This window comes from Ranitomeya variabilis, chromosome 1 (genome assembly GCF_051348905.1).
Source record: "Ranitomeya variabilis isolate aRanVar5 chromosome 1, aRanVar5.hap1, whole genome shotgun sequence".
Taxonomy (NCBI): Eukaryota; Metazoa; Chordata; class Amphibia; order Anura; family Dendrobatidae; genus Ranitomeya; species Ranitomeya variabilis.
The window spans coordinates 126,031,357-126,043,737 of NC_135232.1; positions in this window are offsets into that span (position 1 = coordinate 126,031,357).

Here is a 12,381-nt window from a genome sequence, read left to right on the forward strand (position 1 = left end):
CGGGGGATGTCACGGTGGCCCTTTGAGGGGCCTCCAATTAAAGGGTCTTATTTGTCTAGTGTTCATGATGCCACCTGTGGTATCCGGTCAGGGTGACTGACGCTGCTAGGGGTCCGCTGGGGTGATGGAATGGCAGCTAGATGTTGTAACTTCCCACAGGTGAAGTGTGTCCCCAGGGCTTCCCTTGATGAGTAGATGGTAATAGTGTGGGTCACAGTAAATGACGAGGACACAGAGTTGCAGTCTCTTTTCCTCTTTACTGAAGGCTTTGGCATCCGCAATCCAGAGCACTGCTAACAGGGCTGGCTGAGACCGGCCGGTCCGAAGGCACATCCAGAGTTCCCTTTGCAGGTGGAAATCAGTAGCCTTCCTACTAGCGCCTGTGTTTTGTAGTACCTCCCTGCTGAGCACCATGGGATAGTCCTCACAACTGTCGTGTATGTTTCTGTTCTTTCTCTCCATCCCCCAGATGGTTTGGATAGGATGGACCCCTATGACGGGGTAGGCCTGGAGTTATTTTATAGGGACCCTAGAGACACCCCTCTCCCACAATTGCCTCCGTTGTCTTCATTAGGTGTAAAGGTGAGACAGCCAACCTAGAGTTAACTGCCCTGCCGTAGTTCAAAGTAATGTGTAGAGTCTATTACTTCCTCGGCGTTCCGGCCGCCGGCTACGCGCCTCAGAAGGATGTTGCTGATCTTGGGGCATTACTCCTTCTGGTTCTACCTCCTTTGTGCTGTGATCTTGTTTCTCACTTCTCCACAATATACTTCACTTTGTGTCCTTTGTTAGGAAGCCGCCGCAATGAGGTGCAGGCACAGCTCCATAACGATCTGTCCCATGCTAGGCCACTGCCAGGATCCCACCCCTGACAGGGACCTCCCTGAATCTTCCCAAGCAACTCTCTCTCTCACTAGATGTTACCTGGGCAAAACCCAGTCAGCTTCTCTCTAACTTCCTATCCGACTCTCAGTTTTACCAGAGTGTGAGGAGTGGCCTAATACATAGAACCTTTTGCTCCCCCTGGTGGCCAGAGTGTGAAGTGTAGTGTGTGACTGTGATACCTGGTCAGGTGAACTCTTTTCGTGCCATCAGACGTACCATCACTCCCCTTAGCGGCAGAGCGACGTTACTGCAACGACCAGGACTCTGGGGCGCTGCACATTTTATTTGAAAATCAAGGTCCCAGAGTCTGGAGGAAAAGTGGAGAGGCACACAATCCAAACTGCTTGAGGTCTAGTGTGAAGTTTCTACAATTAGTGATGGTTTGGGGAGCCATGTCATCTGCTGGTGTAGATCCACTGTGTTTTATCAAGACCAAAGTCAGTGCAACCTTTCTGCCTACAAGCCTTTTGGACATGGAAATGTAATTCTCCAGCAGGACATGGCACCTATCCACACTGCCAAAAGTGCCAATACCTAGTTTAAAAACAACAGTATCACTGTGCTTGATTGGCCAGCAAACTCGCCTGACCTTAACTCCAGAGAACCTATGGGGTATTGTCAAGAGGAAGACACCAGAACGAACAAATGTATATGATCTGAAGGCTGCTATCAAAGCAACCTGGGCTTCCATAACCCCTCAGCAGTGCCACAGTCTGATCGCCTCCATACCATGCTGCATTAATGCAGTAATTGATGCAAAAGTAGCTCCAAACAAGTATTGAGTGCATTTACTGAACATACATTTCAGTAGGCCAATATTTCGGATTTTAAAATCATTTTTCAAGTTGGTGTTATAAGATATGCTAATTTACTGAAATAATGACTTTTGGGTTTTCATTCGCTGTAAGCCATAATCATCAACATTAAGAAAAATAAACACTTGAAATAAATCACTCTGTTTATATGTTTTGCTTTTATAACCCCATCATATTTCGCAGTGCTTTACATCTATCTATCTTTCTATCTATCTATCTTTGAGCACTTTACAGTGAAACTTAATATCTGTCATAAAAAAGTGCTCAAAGAGGTGATATTCTCAAGTGGCTTTAATGCATATACTGTACAGTTGAAATCAGAAGTTTATATACACTTTATAAAAAGACACATATGCATGTTTTTCTCAATATCTGACATGAAATCAGAATAAACCTTTCCCGTTTTAGCTCAATTAGAATTTCCATAGTTATTAATATTTGCCAAATGCGAGAATGATGAGAGAGAGAATGATTTAAGGCATTGTTATTACTAGGGTTGAGCGAAACGGGTCGGCCATTTTCAGAAGTCGCCGACTTTTGGCAAAGTTGGGTTTCATGAAACCCCTGTGTGGGGTCGGCCATGAGGTCGGCGATCTTCTGAATCTGGTATCGGAATTCCGATACCGAGTTCCGATATGTTTGCGATATCGGAAATCGGTATCGGAATCCACGTTTAAGTGTAAAATAAAGAATTAAAATAAAAAATATTAATATACTCACCTCTCCGGAGGCCCCTGGACATCGCCGCTGGTAACTGGCAGTCTTCTTTGCTTAAAATGAGCGCGTTTAGCGCCTTCCATGACGTCACGGCTTGTGATTGGTAGCGGCCGCCCATGTGACCGCTCATGCGACCAATCACAAGCCGTGACGTAATTCTCACGTCCTAAATTCCTAATTCTAGGAATTTAGGACCTGAGAATTACGTCACGGCTTGTGATTGGTCGCGTGGCGGTCACATGAGCGGCCGCGACCAATCACAAGCCGTGACGTCATCTAAGGCCCTTCACGCGCTCATTCTTAAGAAGGAAGGCTGCCGGAAAGAAGCTATAATATACTAGAATATACTCACCCTCGGCTTCTTTCTGGCAGCCTTCCTTCCTAAGAATGAGCGCGTGAAGGGCCTTAGATGACGTCACGGCTTGTGATTGGTTGCGGCCGCTCATGTGACCGCCACGCGACCAATCACAAGCCGTGACGTAATTCTCAGGTCCTAAATTCCTAGAATTAGGAATTTAGGACCTGAGAATTACGTCACGGCTTGTGATTGGTCGCGTGAGCGGTCACATGGGCGGCCGCGACCAATCACAAGCCGTGACGTCATGGAAGGCGCTAAACGCGCTCATTTTAAGCAAAGAAGGCTGCCAGTTACCAGCGGCGATGTCCAGGGGCCTCCGGAGAGGTGAGTATATTAATATTTTTTATTTTAATTCTTTATTTTACACTTAAATATGGATCCCAGGGCCTGAAGGAGAGTTTCCTCTCCTTCAGACCCTGGGAACCATAGTATCCCATTGCACTGCATTGGGTTTCGTGTTTCGGCCGACCCCGACCCCGATTTTTTTATAGGATCGGCCGATTTCACTCGACCCAACTTTTGAGAAAGTCGGGTTTCGTGAAACCCGACCCGATCCTATAAAAATAAAAGTCGCTCAACCCTAGTTATTACTTGTCATATTGAGAAAAACATGAATATGTGTCTTTTTATATAGGGTATGTAAACTTTTGATTTCAACAGTATCTTGATATATTTACATATACAGTATATATGTATGTAAATTCCAGTGTGTTACACTATATGCAAATCTATACATATCAACTATGAATGAATTTGGTGAAGCTTGCAAAATATATTTAAATATTTATTTATGTGTCTAAAATTTTCATAAGCTGGCAAAAGAAACTGATTGCTATTATTATTTATTTATAGGCACCAACAATTCCGCTGCCCTGTACAGCTTGCGGTAAGTGCAATTAAATGCAAACATTAAAACACAGAAATAAAAGTTCAGAATGCAATAACTGCAGGTCTTCAGAGCTCGTACAATTGAAGTCTGATAGAGAAAGAAAAATACTTTTTAAAATGAGAAAACATATATAATCATATATGGATATACAGTACGCAAATGCAATATATATACTGTAAATATATCCTTCCTATTACAAACGGAAGTAGAAGCAATGTCTATACATAGGCATAATTGTATTATCTTCCACATACTAGTACTAGATTTGAAGAACACATTGTTTGCATAATGCCCATAAAGGCTCTAATAGGCCGATAAATGACTATTTAGCATTTGCCAGGCCTTGTTAAGCTGTTAGCCGAATACCAGATGTAAGGAGTGATAATTTTTCACTAAACAATTTGTAACTTTGCATTATTTTAAGATTTATTCTTTGCACCCTTTACTTTGTTCTAGTAAATGTTGTCATTCCAACTAAGTACACTTGCAGGTCCACTATAACTACAGGTCAAATAAAAGATCTGTAATGTCCTATTTCATCATGTGAGATACTTTGCTTATATAGCATTATTATATTCCGCAGTATTTTACAATCATTACCGTTGCTGTCCCCAATGGGCTCACATTATAAATTCCCTATCAGTATGCCTGTGGAGTGTGTGAAGGAAAGTGAAGAACCTGGCAGAAATCCACACAAGCACAAGGAGGTAAACAAACTCATTGCAAATGTTATCCTTACTGGGATTTGAATCAAGGACCCCAGTACTGCAAAGCTACAGTGATACCGTATATACTCGAGTATAAGCCGAGATTTTCAGCCCAAATTTTTGGGCTGAAAGTGCCCCCCTCGGCTTATACTCGAGTCACGGTCGGCGGTGGGGTCGGCGGGTGAGGGGGAGAGGGCGCTGATGCATACTTACCTAGTCCCGGCGCTCCTGTCGCTCCCCCTGCCCGTCCCACGGTCTCCGGGTGCAGCAGCCTCTTCCCCTGAGCGGTCACGTGGGACCGCTCATTAGAGAAATGAATAGGCTGCTCCACCTCCCATAGGGGCGGAGCCGCCTATTCATTTCTCTAATGAAGCGGTGCCGGTGACCGCTGATAGAGAAAGAGGCTGCGGCACCGAAGACCAGCTGTCCGGGGAAGGAGCGGGACGCCGGGAGCAGGTAAGTATCGCATATTCACCTGTCCGCGTTCCACACGCCGGGCGCTGTCTCCATCTTCCCGGCGTCTCTCTCTCTCCGCTCTGACTGTGCAGGTCAGAGGGCGCGATGACGCATATAGTGTGCGCGCCGCCCTCTGCCTGATCAGTCAGTGCAGGGAGACGCCGGGAAGATGGCGCCGAGGAGCTGCAAGAGAGGTGAGTATGTGTTTTATTATTTTTATTGCAGCAGCAGCACAGCTATGGGGCAATAATGGACGGTGCAGAGCACTATATGGCACAGCTATGGGGCAATAATGGACGGTGCAGAGCACTATATGGCACAGCTATGGGGCAACGGTGCAGAGCACTATATGGCACAGCTATGGGGCAATGGTGCAGAGCACTATATGGCACAGCTATGGGACAATGGTGCAGAGCACTGTATGGCACAGCTATGGGGCAATAATGGACGGTGCAGAGCACTATATGGCACAGCTATGGGGCAACGGTGCAGAGCACTATATGGCACAGCTATGGGGCAACGGTGCAGAGCACTATATGGCACAGCTATGGGACAATGGTGCAGAGCACTGTATGGCACAGCTATGGGGCAACGGTGCAGAGCACTATATGGCACAGCTATGGGGCAACGGTGCAGAGCACTATATGGCACAGCTATGGGGGCAATAATGGTGCAGAGCACTATATGGCACAGCTATGGGGCAATAATGGATGGTGCAGAGCATTGTATGGCACAGCTATGGGGCAATAATGGTGCAGAGCACTATATGGCACAGCTATGGGGCAATAATAAACGGTGCAGAGCACTATATGGCACAGCTATGGGGCAATAATGGTGCAGAGCACTATATGGCACAGCTATGGGGCAACTATATGGCACAGCTATGGGGCAGTAATGGTGCAGAGCACTGTATGGCACAGCTATGGGGCAATGGTGCAGAGCACTATATGGCACAGCTATGGGGCAATAATGGTGCAGAGCACTGTATGGCACAGCTATGGGGCAATAATGGTGCAGAGCACTATATGGCACAGCTATGGGGCAATAATGGATGGTGCAGAGCATTGTATGGCACAGCTATGGGGCAATAATGGTGCAGAGCACTATATGGCACAGCTATGGGGCAATAATAAACGGTGCAGAGCACTATATGGCACAGCTATGGGGCAATAATGGTGCAGAGCACTATATGGCACAGCTATGGGGCAACTATATGGCACAGCTATGGGGCAGTAATGGTGCAGAGCACTGTATGGCACAGCTATGGGGCAATGGTGCAGAGCACTATATGGCACAGCTATGGGGCAATAATGGTGCAGAGCACTGTATGGCACAGCTATGGGGCAATAATGGTGCAGAGCACTGTATGGCACAGCTATGGGGCAATAATGGACGGTGCAGAGCACTATATGGCACAGCTATGGGGCAATAATGGACGGTGCAGAGCACTATATGGCACAGCTATGGGGCAACGGTGCAGAGCACTATATGGCACAGCTATGGGGCAATGGTGCAGAGCACTATATGGCACAGCTATGGGACAATGGTGCAGAGCACTGTATGGCACAGCTATGGGGCAATAATGGACGGTGCAGAGCACTATATGGCACAGCTATGGGGCAACGGTGCAGAGCACTATATGGCACAGCTATGGGGCAACGGTGCAGAGCACTATATGGCACAGCTATGGGACAATGGTGCAGAGCACTGTATGGCACAGCTATGGGGGCAATAATGGTGCAGAGCACTATATGGCACAGCTATGGGGCAATAATGGATGGTGCAGAGCATTGTATGGCACAGCTATGGGGCAATAATGGTGCAGAGCACTATATGGCACAGCTATGGGGCAATAATAAACGGTGCAGAGCACTATATGGCACAGCTATGGGGCAATAATGGTGCAGAGCACTATATGGCACAGCTATGGGGCAACTATATGGCACAGCTATGGGGCAGTAATGGTGCAGAGCACTGTATGGCACAGCTATGGGGCAATGGTGCAGAGCACTATATGGCACAGCTATGGGGCAATAATGGTGCAGAGCACTGTATGGCACAGCTATGGGGCAATAATGGTGCAGAGCACTATATGGCACAGCTATGGGGCAATAATGGATGGTGCAGAGCATTGTATGGCACAGCTATGGGGCAATAATGGTGCAGAGCACTATATGGCACAGCTATGGGGCAATAATAAACGGTGCAGAGCACTATATGGCACAGCTATGGGGCAATAATGGTGCAGAGCACTATATGGCACAGCTATGGGGCAACTATATGGCACAGCTATGGGGCAGTAATGGTGCAGAGCACTGTATGGCACAGCTATGGGGCAATGGTGCAGAGCACTATATGGCACAGCTATGGGGCAATAATGGTGCAGAGCACTGTATGGCACAGCTATGGGGCAATAATGGTGCAGAGCACTGTATGGCACAGCTATGGGGCAATAATGGACGGTGCAGAGCACTATATGGCACAGCTATGGGGCAATAATGGTGCAGAGCACTGTATGGCACAGCTATGGGGCAATAATGGACGGTGCGGAGCACTATATGGCACAGCTATGGGGCAATAATGGTGCAGAGCACTGTATGGCACAGCTATGGGACAATAATGGTGCAGAGCACTATATGGCACAGCTATGGGGCAATAATGAACGGTGCAGAGCACTATATGGCTCAGCTATGGGGCAATAATGGTGCAGAGCACTATATGGCACAGCTATGGGGCCATAATGAACAGTATGGAGCATCTATTTTTATTTTTGAAATTCACCGGTAGCTGCTGCATTTTCCACCCTAGGCTTATACTCGAGTCAATAAGTTTTCCCAGTTTTTTGTGGCAAAATTAGGGGGGTCGGCTTATACTCGGGTCGGCTTATACTCGAGTATATACGGTACTCAGTGAGCCACCTTGCTGCCTGTGATTACTCACCTCTCCTGAATTAATCACTAAGCTCTCTTGTCACTTTCCTGCCATGGCTTATTGCCTTGGTTCTGGTAAGTACTGGTCTATCATGATATTAATGCATAGCATAGTGGCATCTGGCATCTTACCATGTAGGCTAGCCTCAGGTGGCTGGACACTGCAATGAATTTTTATATAGTTGAAGTCCATGTCACTTATACCAATGGTACATTGCATATTACCTTCGTTTCTAACCCAGCTCTGATACATCACTCAACTCTGCTGCACTGCTACATCTCCACACTTAGCCTTCTGACCTTCTCAACTTTTTTTTTTTTTTTTTAAATTTGTTTATTGATTACAGCATGAACCATACATACATTTGCTTATATTCATTATTATCCATTAGATACATAGAATTACCACACATAGCCATGTCTGGAATATTGTAAAGGTTACAAGCAATGCATGTCAATCATTTGTTCATATCCTATTCAAACTTTAACTACATTAACTTCTAATAAAACCTCTAAAACTAAAGGTACCGTCACACTAAACGATATCGCTAGCGATCCGTGACGTTGCAGCGTCCTCGCTAGCGATATCGTTGTGTTTGACACGCAGCAGCGATCTGGATCCTGCTGTGATGTCGCTGGTCGCTGAATAAAGTCCAGAACTTTATTTGGTCGTCCGATCGCTGTGTATCGTTGTGTTTGACACCAAAAGCAACGATACCAGCGATGTTTTACACTGGTAACCAGGGTAAACATCGGGTTACCAAGCGCAGGGCCGCGCTTAGTAACCCGATGTTTACCCTGGTTACCAGCGTAAAAGTAAAAAAAACAAACGGTACATACTCACCTGCGCGTCCCCCAGCGTCTGCTTCCTGACACTTACTGAGCGCCGGCCCTAAAAAGTGAAAGTGAAAGCACAGCGGTGACGTCACCGCTCTGCTGTTAGGGCCGGAGCTCAGTCAGTGTCAGGAAGCAGAAGCTGGGGGACGCGCAGGTGAGCATGTACTGTTTGTTTTTTTTACTTTTACGCTGGTAACCAGGGTAAACATCGGGTTACTAAGCGCGGCCCTGCGCTTAGCAACCCGATGTTTACCCTGGTTACCCGGGGACCTCGGCATCGTTGGTCGCTGGAGAGCAGTCTGTATGACAGCTCTCCAGCGATCAAACAGCGACGCTGCAGCGATCGGCATAGTTGTCGCTATCGCTCCAGCGTCGCTTAATGTGACGGTACCTTAACATGCTGCCGCTTAAAGGAGAGTTCTAGATAGATTCTGCCCTGTGAGTAGACAATGTCCGCAATCTTACACCTTTTCCTTGTATATTTGTTAAGTTATTTAACCTAAACTGTATGGCATGAGGAGTTCCATCTTCCCCATATCTTCTCAAATTTAGCTGGATTACCTCTATTCTGATACAGTGCCCGCTCATACGGAATAATGGAATTTACCAAGTCTACCCATGCTCTAAGAGTTGGACAAGAACCACCCATCCATCTCAGAGCCAACACCTTTCATGCCAAAAACAGCGTCTCCCTCAGAAAAATTCCCGTATGACGATCCCAAGTCTCTGCCTCCCATACTCCAAATAAGCACACCAGGGGTTCAAGTGGGACAGGGGTCGACACCAGTGATGTCAATAATGTCGTTACCTCATTCCAATATTGGAAGACAATAGGACATTTCCATATCATGTGGATAAAATCTGCATTGCTAGAATGGCATCTCAAGCAGTCTGATGAGTGTAGACGACCCATTTTAAAAAGATGAATCGGGGTCAAATAGGATTGATATATGATATATAGTTGGGTCATCCTATTATTAACTGATGGGGAGACTTTAGTTGGGGATTCCAAGATTTCATCCCATTCCTCTCCCAGTGTGTCTGGGAGAAGCCGTCCCCATTTCCCCTTAATTGAATCTATGGTAGATCCCTCACCCATGGATAACAGATAGGTATACAAAGAGGAGATAAGTCCCTGGGGACCCTGCGAATTAAGGATACCTATTAACGGTAAATCTGAGATAGCTCGACCTGTGCCCACACTCCGCATATGTGACTGGAAGGCTGACCTTAGTTGCAAGTAACGGAAAAATTGAGATTTTTGGTATGTTGTAGGTATTTTGTAACTGTTCGAAGGAAACAAAAATCCCCTGATTATGTAGATTTCTTACTGTAAGGACACCATACGATATCCAGAATTCAGTGGACGGATGACCCAGTAATACCGGAAAATAACTATTATTCCACAATGGCATTTCAGCTGCTATATCAGCAAATCCCGTTACCTTTTTAATTTGCCTCCATATTGATCGTGCTAGCCGGAGCAAAGGAAGTAAATGAGGAACAGTAGTTCTCTCCATCTACAAAAATCCCAGTGGACAATCAATTTTGGCTGAGTACAGAATATGGTTTTCAGAGTTAGGAAGAGTTTTCCCGGGCATCCACATATTCAACATTTTAGCCTGACCAGCAAGATAATATAGATAGAAGTCTGGCAGGGCCGCCCCACCCCCTTGTTTGGGTCTTTGCAGGGTGGATAACTTAAGTTTAGGCCTAGCCTTTCCCCATATGAAAGATGTAGTAAGGGAATTTAGGGTTGTAAAAAAAGATTTAGGTATTATAACCGCACTGTGTTGAAAACAGTAGCTCAGCTTTGGGAGCAATATCATCTTTATGAGATTAATACGTCCAGCCACAGATAGTGGTAGTTTGTCCCAGGTAGCAAATTTGGATTTAACCACATCTAGTAACGGAAATATATTAAGATGCAAGTCTAGGTGACTACTCTGGGACATATGTATTCCTAGATATTTAAACTTGGAGACAATGGGTAGCAGTGAGAGGGTTTCAAGGCAGGACATTGGGGTATGGGAGAGAGGCATCAGGGCAGATTTTTCCCAATTTATATAAAGGCCAGAAAATTTACTGAATCTATCTATCATCGTTATTACTTTCGGTAATGTGTCCTCCGTTTGATCCATAAACACCACCATATCATCAGCATATAGACCGATGACGTCCACCCTATCAGCGATATGTATCCCTTTAATATCTACAGAAGACCTCATTCGTATTGCCAAGGCCTCTATCGCCAAGGCAAATAAAGCTGGGGAGAGAGGGCACCCCTGTCGAGTTCCTCTGTGCAAAGAAAACGGTGCAGACATTGAGCCATTCACCACCATTCGTGCCCTAGGTTTCGCATATAATGTACCTATCCCTCTCAAAAATTTATTCCCAAACCCATATTTCCGTAAACATGCAATCAAGAAGGGCCATTCGAGGGAGTCAAAAGCCTTGGCTGCGTCCAGCGAAGCCAATGCCCACTTGTTGTCTGGTTCCAGAGAACTATATTGTATGACCGACTGTACCCGTCTGATGTTGATAGAAGTATTTTTCCCAGGCATAAAACCGGTTTGATCCGGGTGTATGAGATCTAATATGATCTTATTCAATCTAGTGGCTAGGATTTTAGTGGAAATTTTATAATCTACGTTCACCAAAGAGATTGGTCTATATGATCCACAATCCAGAGGATCCTTCCCCTCCTTCCTGAGTACAACAATATTAGCATCATAAAACGTTTCGGGTACAGATTCCCCCTCCCATATTCCCTTGAGTACCTTCAGCAGTATAGGTGCCAGTTTGTCACGGTATTTCCTATAGAAATCCAAAAAATAGGTTAAACCGCACCCTATGTCCTTTATAGCCTTCCTAGGCCTGTGGACGCAAGTCCTTGCCAGGGGGTCAGCCCAGCTAAAAAGTCCAATCCATAATGTAAAAAAGAGGACAGCGCCACAACGGTCAGTGATAAGAAAAAACTTACAGCTTTAATCTGCCAACTGCGGCGACGTTTCGGTATAAACCTTTATCAAGCACAGTTTGACACATGTTCCAACCACCATTATATATCCCAAGCACCACCCCTCATTAGAACAAAACACCAATAGGAGTATAGTACTACAATGACACAATACATCAGTACATCAAAATACATATAAATATACAAAAAATACTTGTACAAATACATAAGCATTGACAATACAGCATCAGAAAAAGGCATACTAGTCCTGATCTCTAAAATTCAACGAACTCACCCACAAAAGTGCAAAGAAGATCGCCCTCAAACAGATGTAAACAAACGACATTCCTCCAATAGAACTATAGCATTCCCCGTAGTCAAGATACAAACCACCCCCCCAGGATGATGCCATAACGGCCGTAGTCCAATCAGATACTCCTCCACAAATCATGTGATCATGGTGATAGAAAAAATGTCGTTTGTATATTTATATGTATTTTGATGTACTGATGTATTGTGTCATTGTAGTACTATACTCCTATTGGTGTTTTGTTCTAATGAGGGGTGGTGCTTGGGATATATAATGGTGGTTGGAACATGTGTCAAACTGTGCTTGATAAAGGTTTATACCGAAACGTCGCCGCAGTTGGCAGATTAAAGCTGTAAGTTTTTTCTTATCACTGACCGTTGTGGCGCTGTCCTCTTTTTTACATTATGGATTGGTATTTCCTATAGAACTCAATGGGAAACCCATCAGGTCCCGGGGCCTTTCCAGTTGCCATATCTGTTATAGTGTGTTCTACCTCTTCCAGGGTAAATTCAGCTTCC